The sequence below is a fragment of the Dioscorea cayenensis genome, chromosome 9 (assembly GCF_009730915.1).
Source record: "Dioscorea cayenensis subsp. rotundata cultivar TDr96_F1 chromosome 9, TDr96_F1_v2_PseudoChromosome.rev07_lg8_w22 25.fasta, whole genome shotgun sequence".
NCBI classification, from domain to species: Eukaryota; Viridiplantae; Streptophyta; class Magnoliopsida; order Dioscoreales; family Dioscoreaceae; genus Dioscorea; species Dioscorea cayenensis.
This window is the reverse complement of record NC_052479.1, coordinates 14,925,852-14,937,558: the sequence shown is the minus strand read 5'-3', so window position 1 is coordinate 14,937,558 and position 11,707 is coordinate 14,925,852.

Genomic DNA, 11,707 nt, shown 5'->3' with positions numbered 1-11,707 from the left:
TATATTCATGCTCTTCTGACTAGGAGTATTTGGGGCAGAACTAATTCTATTGGGGTAGTGACACACGACAATCTGATTATACTGTATAGCATCCTTGAGCGTCGACCTATCCATATGGGACACTTAGTGGCAGAGACACTTTCCCATCAAGGTAAGTTTGTTCGTTTGGGAGCTATCTTCGCGGGACCTTACATTACTCGACTCATCCACGGCATGGGATTGATTAAGCACACTAGAAGAATGACTGTGGTGGGATCTATTGCCCCCATAGGGATTTTGACCCTTGTCTCCATCGAGATTGTTGAGAAGCTGGGAAGTATTTATCGCTTTGCCCAGCAACAAGGATCATGCTCACAGGATCCCAGCACTTCACGTGACACTGAGACTGAGTCAGAGTCTGACCGGGATGATAGAGATGGTTCACCATCTTTAGTGGCCAGGTTTAAATTATTTCGCACTGAGGTCCAGCAGCGGTTCCAGTGCCTTGAAAGTGGACAGAGGGAGATCATCACAGCACAATAGCGAATTGAGCACAACTTAGCTGAACTCCTGACCATTGCTCGCAGCTCATCTTCATCGACCTCTGTTGCCACTACTTATGCTACATCCTCATTTCCTCCAGCCTCTTAGACCCGTGACATACCTTTGTTTATTTTGTATCTATTTTTTTTTTCTGTTTTGTGCGTTGTGTGTTATTCAGACTTGTACTTTTGAGTTACTTAGGGTCTTTCCCCTATTATGCTCCTCTTTTATTTATGTTGGAGGTCTCTTTCCCGTATTTTATTTCCATTTCCTCTTTAAAAATTGTGAATGATGATAAGATCCTTGTTCTTTCATGGTTATTGATTATGGGGAGCTTGCACTTATCGCGCTCATTGTTTGGCTTTCCCCTGATCCATGGGGAACAACTAAGAATCACACCATGGAGTCAGGGAAGTTTCTTCACTCCAATTCTTTGTTTATTGTTTTGCATTTCCCACTCTTCTCTGCAGACTTAGGTACATTGAGGGCAATATACGACTTTACGTGTGGGGATGGTTTCTTTTACTTGTAGTGTTTTTGTACTTATGCATGCTTACTACCTATGATAGTTATGATTTTATTGTTAAGAACTTCCTAGCTTGGTAGAATGATAGTTGTGAGCTAGACACTGCATGTGCTTGAATGCAGTTCTATTTATTCATAAATAGGAGGCAGTTCAGGAAGAAAACATAGAATTAGTGCTTTGATTGAAAAATAGGAGGCATTCCAAAAAGTAAGGTTTTGATTCAAAAATAGTAGACATTATGAAAAAGAAAAATTTGAATTAGGGTTTTGATTGAAAAATGTGAAACATTTTGAAAAGAAAAAATATGATTCGGGTTTGAATGAAAGATAAGAGACATTACTATAATAAAAAATAACATTATGGTTTTGATTGAAAACCAAAAAGAAGGTGACATTTCCAAAGAGAAACATGAAATTAGTGTTTTTATTGAGAAATAGGAGACAGTTTCGGAAGAAAACATAGAATTAGTGTTTTGATTGAAAAATATGAGCTATTCTAAAAAGACAACATAGGATTACAGTTTTGATTCAAATATAGTAGACATTCTTAAAATAAAACATCGGTCAAGGGTTTTGATTGAAAAATATGAGACATTATTATAAGAAAACTTGGGATTAGGGTTTGGAATAAAAATATGAGACATTACTATAAGAAAACATAGGATTAATGTTTTGATTCGAAAATAATATACATTCTGAAAAGAACACATAGCATTAGTGTTTTTGATTGAAAACTAGGAGGCATTCAGAACACAAAACTTAGGATTAGGGTTTGATTGAAAAATATTAGACATTCCAAAAAGAAAACAACAGATTAGGGTTTTCACTAAAAATTCATGACATTCACAAAACAAAAGATAGGATTATGGTTTTGATTAATAAAAAATGAGATATTCCAAAAAGACAACAAAGGATTAGGGGTTTGATTAAAAAATGACAGACATTGTGAAAAAAAAATGAAACGATTAGGTTTTTGATTGATAGGAGACCTTAAAAAATAATAAAACATAGTATTCAGTTTTGTTTGTAAAATAGGAGACATCCCAAAATGAAAACGAATGATTCGGGTTTTTATTCAAATAAATTAGGCATTCTGAAAATAAAATGTAAGATTAGAGTTTTGATTGATAAATAGGAGACAATACTATAAGAAAATGTAGGATTAGGGTTTTGATTCAAAAATAGTAGACATTTTGAAAAGAAAACATAGGGTTCGGGTTTTGATTGAAATATAGTAGGCATTCCGAAAGAAAAACATATGATTATGGTTTTGATTAAAAAATATGAGACATTCCAAAAATAAAACATCGGATTAGGATTTTGAATCAAAAATAGAAAACATTCTCATTAGAACACATAAGATTGTAGTTTTGATTAAAAAATAGAATGCATTACAAAAAATTACATAGGATTAATATTTTAATAAAAAATATGAGATATTAAGAAAAGAAAACATAGGTTTTGGGTTTTGTTTGTAGAATAAGGCATTCTAAAAGAAACATAGGTCAATGGTTTTGATTCAAATATAGTAGGCATTCTGAAAAGACAACATAGGATTAGGGTTTTGATTGAAAAATAGAAGACATTACTAAAAGAAAACATACGATTCAGGTTTTTATACAAAAATAGTTGACATTCTGAAAAGAAAAAAAAAAGAATAGGGTTTTCATTGAAATATAGTAAAAATTCCTAAAATAAAACTTAGAATTAGGGTTTTCATTGAAAAATATGAGACATTCCGAAAATAAAACATAGGATGAGGTTTTTGAACAAGAAATAGCAGAGATTCCCAAAATAAAACATAAGATTAATGTTGGATTAAAAACTAAGAGCCATTCCAAAAAAATTTAAGATTACATGTTTGATTAAAAATATGAGGCATTATGAAAAGAAAACATATGATTCCAGTTTTGTTTGCAAAATAGAAGACATTCTGAAAAGAAAACATAGGATTCAAGTTTTTTTGCAAAATACAAGACATTCTGGAAAGAAAACATAGGATTATGGTTTTGAGTAAAATATAGTAGGCATTCCGAAAGAAAACATAGGATTAGGGTTGTGATTGATAAATAGGAGACATTTCCATAAGAAAACATAGGATTAGGTTTGGATTGAAAAATAAGAGATATTACTATTAGAAAACAAAGGATTAGGGCTTTTAGTGAAAACTTGGAGACATTACTATAAGAAAATATAGGATTATGCTTTTCATTCAAAAGTAGTGGGCATTCTGAAAAGAAAAAAAAATTATTAACATTTTGATTGAAAAGTATTAGACATTTAAAAAAGAAGACATATGATTATGGGTTTGAAGAAAAATAAAAATATATTACTATAACAAAATATTGGATTAGTGTTTTGATTAAAAAACAAAAATATATGACATTTCCAAAAGAAAATTTATGATTAGGGTTTTTATTCAAAAATAGGAGACATTCTGAAAAAAAGAATTAGTATTTTGATTGAAAAATTAAAAGTATTCCGAAAAGAAAACATGGGATTAGAGTTTTGATTCAAATATTGTAGGCATTTCTAAAATAAAACATAGAATTAGTGTTATGATTTAAATGTAGGACCCACTACTGTAAGAAAACATATGATTAGGGTTTTGAATGAAAAATAGGACACATTGCTATAAGAAAATATACAATTAGGGTTTTGAATAAAAAACACAATACATTACAAAAATTAAACAAAGCACTAGGGTTTTGATTCAAATATAGTAATCATCCGAAAAGAAAATATAGCATTAGGGTTTTGATTAAAAAATAGGAGACATTACTATAAGAAAACATAGGATTAGGGTTTGATAAAAAAGTATTAGATATTCCGAAAAGAAGACATAGGATTAAGGTTTTGATTGAAAAATAGGAGACATTACCATAAGAAAACATAGGATTAGGTTTTGATTAAAAAATAATAGACATTACTATTAGAAAACAAAGGATTAGTGTTTTCATTGAAAGATTGGAGATCTTACTATAAGAAAACATAGGATTATGCTTTTCAATCAAAAATAGTGGATATTCTGAAAAGAAAACAAAGAATTAGTATTTTGATTGAAAAATATGAGACATTTCAAAAAGAAAAACAATGGATTATGGTTTTGACTGAAAAATATAAGACATTATTATAATAAAATGTTGGATTAGAAATTTGATTAAAAACCTAAAATATTGGACAGTTCAAAAATAATAGAACACTTTCCGAGAAGAAAACAAAGAATTTGTGATTTGATTGATAAATTGGAAGCATTCCGAAAAGAAAACATGGGATTAGGGTTTTGATTTAAATATTGTAGGCATTTCTAAAATAAAAAAATAGGATTAGTTTTTTGATTCAAAAATAGGAGGCATTATTATAAGAAAAACATAAGATTAGGGTTTTGAATGAAAAAAAGGAGGCATCCTGAAAAAAAAATATAGGATTATGGTTTTGATTAAAAAATATGAGACATTCCAAAATGAAAACATCGGATTTGGGTTTTGATTAAAACTTAGTGGACATTCCCAAATATAGGATTTAGTTTTTGATTCAAGAGAATGAGACATTCCGACAAGAAACAAAGAATTATGGTTTTGATTCAATCTTGAAAAATAGTATACATTCTGAAAATGAAACATAAGATTCAGGTTTGTTTCTAAAATAGGAGACATTCCCAAAAGAAAATAAAGGATAAGGGTTTTGATTCAAATATAGTACGCATTCCGAAAACAAAACATAGGATTAGGATCTTGATTAAAAAAATAGGGGACATCACTTTAAAAAAACATAGGAGTGTGATTTTGATTCAAAATAGTAGATATTCTGAAAAAAAAACATAGGATCAATGTTTAATTGAAATATAGTAGGCATTCCGAAAGGAAAATATAGGATTAGATTTTGATTGAAAAATATGAGACATTCAGAAAAGGAAACATAGGATTATGGTTTAGAATAAAATATACTAGACATTCCGAAACTAAAAAATAAGGTTAGGGTTTTGTTTAAAAAATAGTAGGCATTAAAACAAAAAGTTAAAATTTGGGTTTGGATTAAAAAATATGAGATGCTAAGAAACAAAAACATAGAATTCGGATTTTTTTTGCAAAATAAAGGACATTCTGAAAAGAAGACATTGGATTAGCTTTTTGATTCAAATATAGTAGGCATTCCGAACCGAAAAAAATAGGATTATTTTTTTTATTGAAAAATAGGAGATATCACTATAAGAAAACATAGTATTAGGTTTTGATTGAAAAAAATAAGAGATATTACTCTAAGAAAACATAGGATTAGAGTTTTGAATGAAAAATGGCAAACATTACTGTAAGAAAACGTAGGATTATGGTTTTGATTCAAATATAGTAGACATTCCAAAAACAAAAGATAGGACTAAGATTTTGATTGAAAAATATGAGACCTTACGAAAAGAAAACATTAGATTAGGTTTTTGATTTTAAAATAGGAGACATTACTATAATAAAAATTGGATTATTGTTTTGGTTAAAAAACAAAAAATTGGGACATTTACAAAAGGAAAAAAATGATCAGATTTTTTATTATAAAGTAAAAAATATTGCGAAAAGAAAACAAAGAATTAGGTTTTGATTGAAAAATGGGAGGCATTTTGAAAAGAAAATGTAGAATTTGGGGTTTGACTCTAATATAGTAGCCATTATGAAAAGAAATCATAAGATTGGGATTTTGAATAAAAACATAGGAGTCATTACTGTAAGAAAACATAGGATTTCAGTTATGAATGAAAAATAGGAGACATTACTATATGCAAATAGAGGATTACGGTTTTGGGTAAAAAAAAGTTGCCATTTTGAAAAAGAAAACAAAGGAGTAATGTTTTAATCAAGTATAGTATGCATTCTGAGAAAAAAATAGGATTAGGGTTTTGATGGAAAATTATAGATATTACTGGAAGAAAACATAGGATTAGGGTTTTGATTAAGAATTACTAGATATTCTGAAAAACAAAACACAGAAGATTATGTTTTTGGTTGAAAAATAAGAGGAATTCTAAAAAGAAAACTAAGGAATACTGTTTTAATTTAAAAATTTGTGACATTCCGAAAAGATAACATCGATTGCAGGTTTGATTAAAAATTAGCGGACATTGCCAAACAAAAGATCGTACTAGGAATTTGATTAGAAAAAAATTTTAAACTCCAAAAAGAAAATAAAGGATTATGGTTTTGATTTAAACCAAAAATAGGATAGATTCGAAAAGGAAAAACACATTATTAGGGTTTGATTAAAAATAATAGAAATTATTAGAAGAAAAGAAATGATTAGGTTTTTGATTGAAAAATAGGAAATATTCGAAAACGAAAAACATAGGATAGGGTTTTGATTCAAAATTGATAAATAGGAGACATTAGGAAAAGAAAACATAGGATTCAGGTTTTGTTTGAAAAATACGAGACATTATGAAAAAATATAGGATTAGGTCTTTTATTAAGATATATAGTAGGCATTATGAAAGGAGAACATAGGATTAGGGTTTTGATTTTAAAAAAAGCGACATTACTATAAGTAAACATAGAAATAGGGTTTTGATTCAGAAATAGTAGACATTCGAAAAGGAAGATAGGAGGATTAGGGGTTTTTGATAGAAAAAAATAGGAGGCATTATGGAATAAAAAACATAAGATTTTGGTTTTTGATTGAAAAAAATACTGAGACATTCTCGAAAAATAAAAGCAAAGGATTGGGGTTTTGAATAAAAATAGTAGAACATTACCAAAAAGAAAATATAATATTAGGGGTTTTGGTTTAAAAAGTAGGGAGGAATTCTAAAAACTTAGGATGAAGGTTTTGATTGAAAAATATCAGACATTAAAAAAATAACATAGGCTTCAGGTTTTGATTTATTTATAGTATGCAATCCAAAAAAAAAAATCCATAGGATTCAGGGTTTGATTGAAAAATAGGAGATATTATTATAAGAAAAACATAGGATTAGGGTTTTGATTGAAAAATATGAGACATTACTAAAAGAAAACATTGGATTAGGGTTTCGAATGAAAAATGGGGACATTACTATTAGAAATTTTGGATTAGGGTTTTGATTCAAAAGTAGTAGACATTCATAACAAAAATATATGATAATTTTTTTGATTGTAAAATATGAGACATTTCGAAATGAATAAATAGGATTAGGGTTTTGATAAAAAACCAAAAAATAGTTAGTCATTTCCAGCTGAAAAGCATATGATTAGTGTTTTGATTCAAAAAAAGTAGACATTTGAAAGAGAAAAGAATTAGTGTTCTAATTGAAAAATAGGAGGCATTCTGAAAACATAACATAGGTTTAGGGTTTCGATTCAAATATAGTACGCATTCCAAAACATAGGATTAGGGTTTTTGATTGAAAGATAGAAGATATTACTATAAAAACATGGAATTAGGGTTTTGAATGAAAAATAGGAGACATTACTATAAGAAAAGATGGGATTAAGGTTTTGATTCAAAAATAATAGACATCCCAAAAAGAAAACAAAGGATTTGTGTTTTGATTAAGATATAGTGGCATTCCGAAAAGAAATCATAGCGTTAGGGTTTTGGTTGAAAAATATGAGACAATACTATAGAAAAACATGGCATTAGAGTTTTGATTCAAAAATAGTAGACATTCTGAAAAAGAACACATAGGATTAGTGATTTGATTGAAAATATAGGAGGCATTCCAAAAAGAAAACATAAGGTTTGGGTTTTAGTTGAAAAAAATATGAGACATTCACGGGATAAAAAGCGTCGGATTAGGGTTTTTGATTAAAAATAGGATTAGGGTTGATGTGTTCTCCGCAATTGCTCAGGGTCGCACACAAGTAAATATAGTGGTACCTCATGAGGGGTAGGGTTGTCGAACCTTAGGGACTTTACTTAAAGTACTTACTCAACACTGATCTCTAGTGAATAATGAATTGGTGATAGGATTAATTCAAAGAAAGGGGAAAGAAAAGAAGTAAAAGAAAAAGGGAGTAGATGAAGATAATAGACAACTGGGTTGAGTGTCAACAACAAGAGAAAAATTCCCCCGCAATGTTTTCTTAGTGAAGCTCACTCGCTCTCATGGTTTACTACGTATATTCTTAGGTTCTAGTGTTTGCTTAAAAGCAATAATGCAACAAATGCTCTCAATTACGTCAAGTTTTGCAAAGATAACTATGGATTGAAGCTTACTAGGTTATGCCATTGCCAAGGGTAACAACATCTGTGACAATCCACCATCAAGTTTTACCTAAGAAACTACACAAATCAAGCACATCAAGTTTTACAATACAAGATTCAACACAAGAACCAAAAGATTCCATCCCAGGGGACAGTGGCCATCTAGCCCCTCATGGCTGGGTACAACATGGAGGAGATAACACTAGATCTAAAGAAAGAAGACATGACTCCCTTCTCTTTGAGATTAGCCTCCAATGTCGGGCTCCATGTGCTTGCACCTCTTCTCTTGTGCCTTGACTCGCTCCTTGATACCTTAGAAAGTATGGATAAGCTTAATCTTCACTCTCATCAATGTTCTCCCGGTGGAGAAGAAGATCCTCGAACAAAGATCGATGCGAAACCCAAAAATCTAGAGTTAAAATGGGAGATTTCGGGCATGACACAATTGGTGCACGAGTGTGTCCAGACTGTGTTATATCGTGGAAAATCTGAGTGAAATGGCGGGCTCCATCCTGGAAGATTCAGTAAAAGGGGCACGGTCATGTCTTGACCGTGCAATGATGTGACACGAGCGTGCCAAGAGCACCCAGAGCGTGTCACAAATTCTTGAATAAAATTGCCTTCGGCCTTGGTTTTTAAGTGGCACATACATGATTGTGTCCTGACCATGTCAAGCTTGAGAATACCCTTCTACAAAGATTTCTTACTGGATCAACATCAGGTCAAGATATTCTGTGGGTATGACATGAGGGTGTCCGGACCGTGTCCAGCTTTAGTACTTGAGCCCATTGTAAGTATTATATCGTTTTCTTCTTGATTTCACTCAAAATTGCATCGAGGCCCCCTATTCCTACAGATATAACAACAACACCCATAATTGCACTGCTCATGCATAAATGTGAACTTGAGAACATGTAAAATGATAGATTTAGGACATCAAAACATATATACAAAGTGCACTTATTAAGGGTTTTGATTCAAAAACATGAGACATTATGAAAAAAACCCATAGCATCAAGGTTTTTATTCAAACCTAAAAAATAGGGCACATGCCAAAAAGAAAACATAGGATTACGGTTGTGACACAAAAATTGTGGACATTTGGAAAAGAAAAGAAAGGATTAGTTATTTGATTGTACAATAGGAGACATTTGGCAAAGAAAATAGATGTTTGTGTTTTGATTCAAAACTAATAAATAGGAGACATAGAGAAAATAAAACATATCATTCTAGTTTTCTTTGCAAATTAAATAATAGACATTCTGAAAAGAAAACATAGGACAAGGGTCTTGATTCAAATATAGTAGGCATCCCGAAGAAAAAACATAGGATTAGGGGTTTGATTGAAAAATAAAAGACATTACCTTAAGAAAACAGAGGATTCGGGTTTTAATACAAAAATGGTAGACATTCTAATAAGAAAACATAGGATAAATTTTTTGATTGAAATATAGTAGCTATTCCAAAAAGAAATCATAGTATTATGGTTTTGATAGGAAAATATGTGACATGAGGAAAATAAAACATTGGATTAGGGTTTTGAATCTAAAAATAGCGAGACATTCCCAAAAATAGAAGATTAAGGTTTTGATTAAAAACATTGGAGGCATTCCACTTAATAAAATGGTTTTGATTAAAAAATATGAGACATTAAGGAAAAAAAACATACGATTCTGGTTTTGTTTGCAAAATAAGAGACATTTCAAAAATAAAACACAGGACTAGTGTTTTGATTCAAATATAGTAGGCATTCTGAAAAGAAAACATGGGATTAGGGTGTTGATCTAAAAATAGGAGACATTACTATAAGAAAATTTAGCGTTAGGGTTTTGATTAAATAATAAGAGACATTGTTATAAGAAAACATAGATTAGAGTTTTGAATGAAAAATAGGAGACATTAGTATCCGAAAACATAGGATTAATATTTCGATTAAAAAATAGTACATATTATAAACAAAATATTCTAAACAAAATGATTGAAATAAATAAGACAATTCGAAAAGAAAATATAGCATTAGAGTTTTGATTGAAAAATAGTAGACATTACTATAATAAAATATTGGATTAGGGTTTTGATTAAAACACAAAAATAGGGGCCATTTCCGAAAGAAAAAATTGGATTTGGGTTTTTATTCAATAATAGGAGTCATTCCTAAAAAAATAGAGATTTTTGCATTTTGATCGAAAAAAATTGGAGCCATTCTAAAACAAAAACATACGATTGAAGTTTTGAATCAAATATAGAAGGCATTCGGAAAAAAAAAACATAGGATTAGGGTTTTGATTGGAAAATACGGGACATTACTATAAGAAAAATATAGGATTAGGGGTTTCGAATGAAAATTATGAGAAATTGCGATAAGAAAAAGATGGGATTAGTGTTTTGCTCCAAAAAAATTGTAAGCATTTCGAAAAAAGAAAAAAACAAAGGATTAGTGTTTTGATTAAAATATAGTAGGCATTCCGAAAACAAAACTTTAGCAGTAGGGTTTTGATTGAATATTCGGACACATTACTATAAGAAAACATAGAATTATGGTTTTGATTCAAAAATAGTAGACATTTCAAAAGAAACACATATGATTAGTGTTTTGACTGAAAAATAGCAGGAATTCTGAAAAGAAAACAAAGGCTTATGGTTTTGTTTAAAAAATATAAGACCTTCCGAAAAGAATTTATCATATTAGGGTTTTGACTAAAAATTAGTAGATATTTCGAATACAATGATAGGATTAGTGTTTTGATTAAAAAAATGAGACATTACGAAAACAAAAGAAAGGATTAGGGTTTTATTCAAAGGTGAATAAATTATATGTTCTGAAAAAAACATAGGATTAGGGTTTTGATTGGAAAATAGCAGATATTACGAAAATAAAAGAAAGGATTAGGTTTTGGATTGAAAAATATGAGACATTAAGAAAAGATAACATAGGATATTGTTTTGATTCAAAACTAATAAATAGAAGACATTATGATAAGAAAACATAAGATTCCGTTTTTGTTTGCAATATAGGTGACATTCCAAAAAGAAATCATAGGGTTAGGGTTTTGATTCAAATGTAGTATGCATTCCTAAAAGAAAACATAAGATTCGGGTTTTGATTGAAAAATAAGATACATTACTATAAGAAAACATATTATTATTGTTTTGATCCAATAATAGTAGACAATCCAAAAAGTAAACTTAGGATTAGTGTTTTGAGTCTAAATTAGTAGACATTCACAAAAGAAAACATAGTATTAGAATTTTTTTTTAAAAATAGGAGCCATTTTGAAATGAAAACATAGGATTAGGGTTTTGATTCAAAATATGTGATATTATTAAAAGAAAACATTAGATTATTGTTTTGATTCAAAAATAGCAGACATTCTTAAAACAAAAGAAAGGATTAGGTTTTTGAATCAAAACTGATAAATAGGAGACATTAAGAAAACAAAACATAGGATTCATGTTTTGATAGAAAGATAGGATACCTTTTGAAAAGAAAACATAG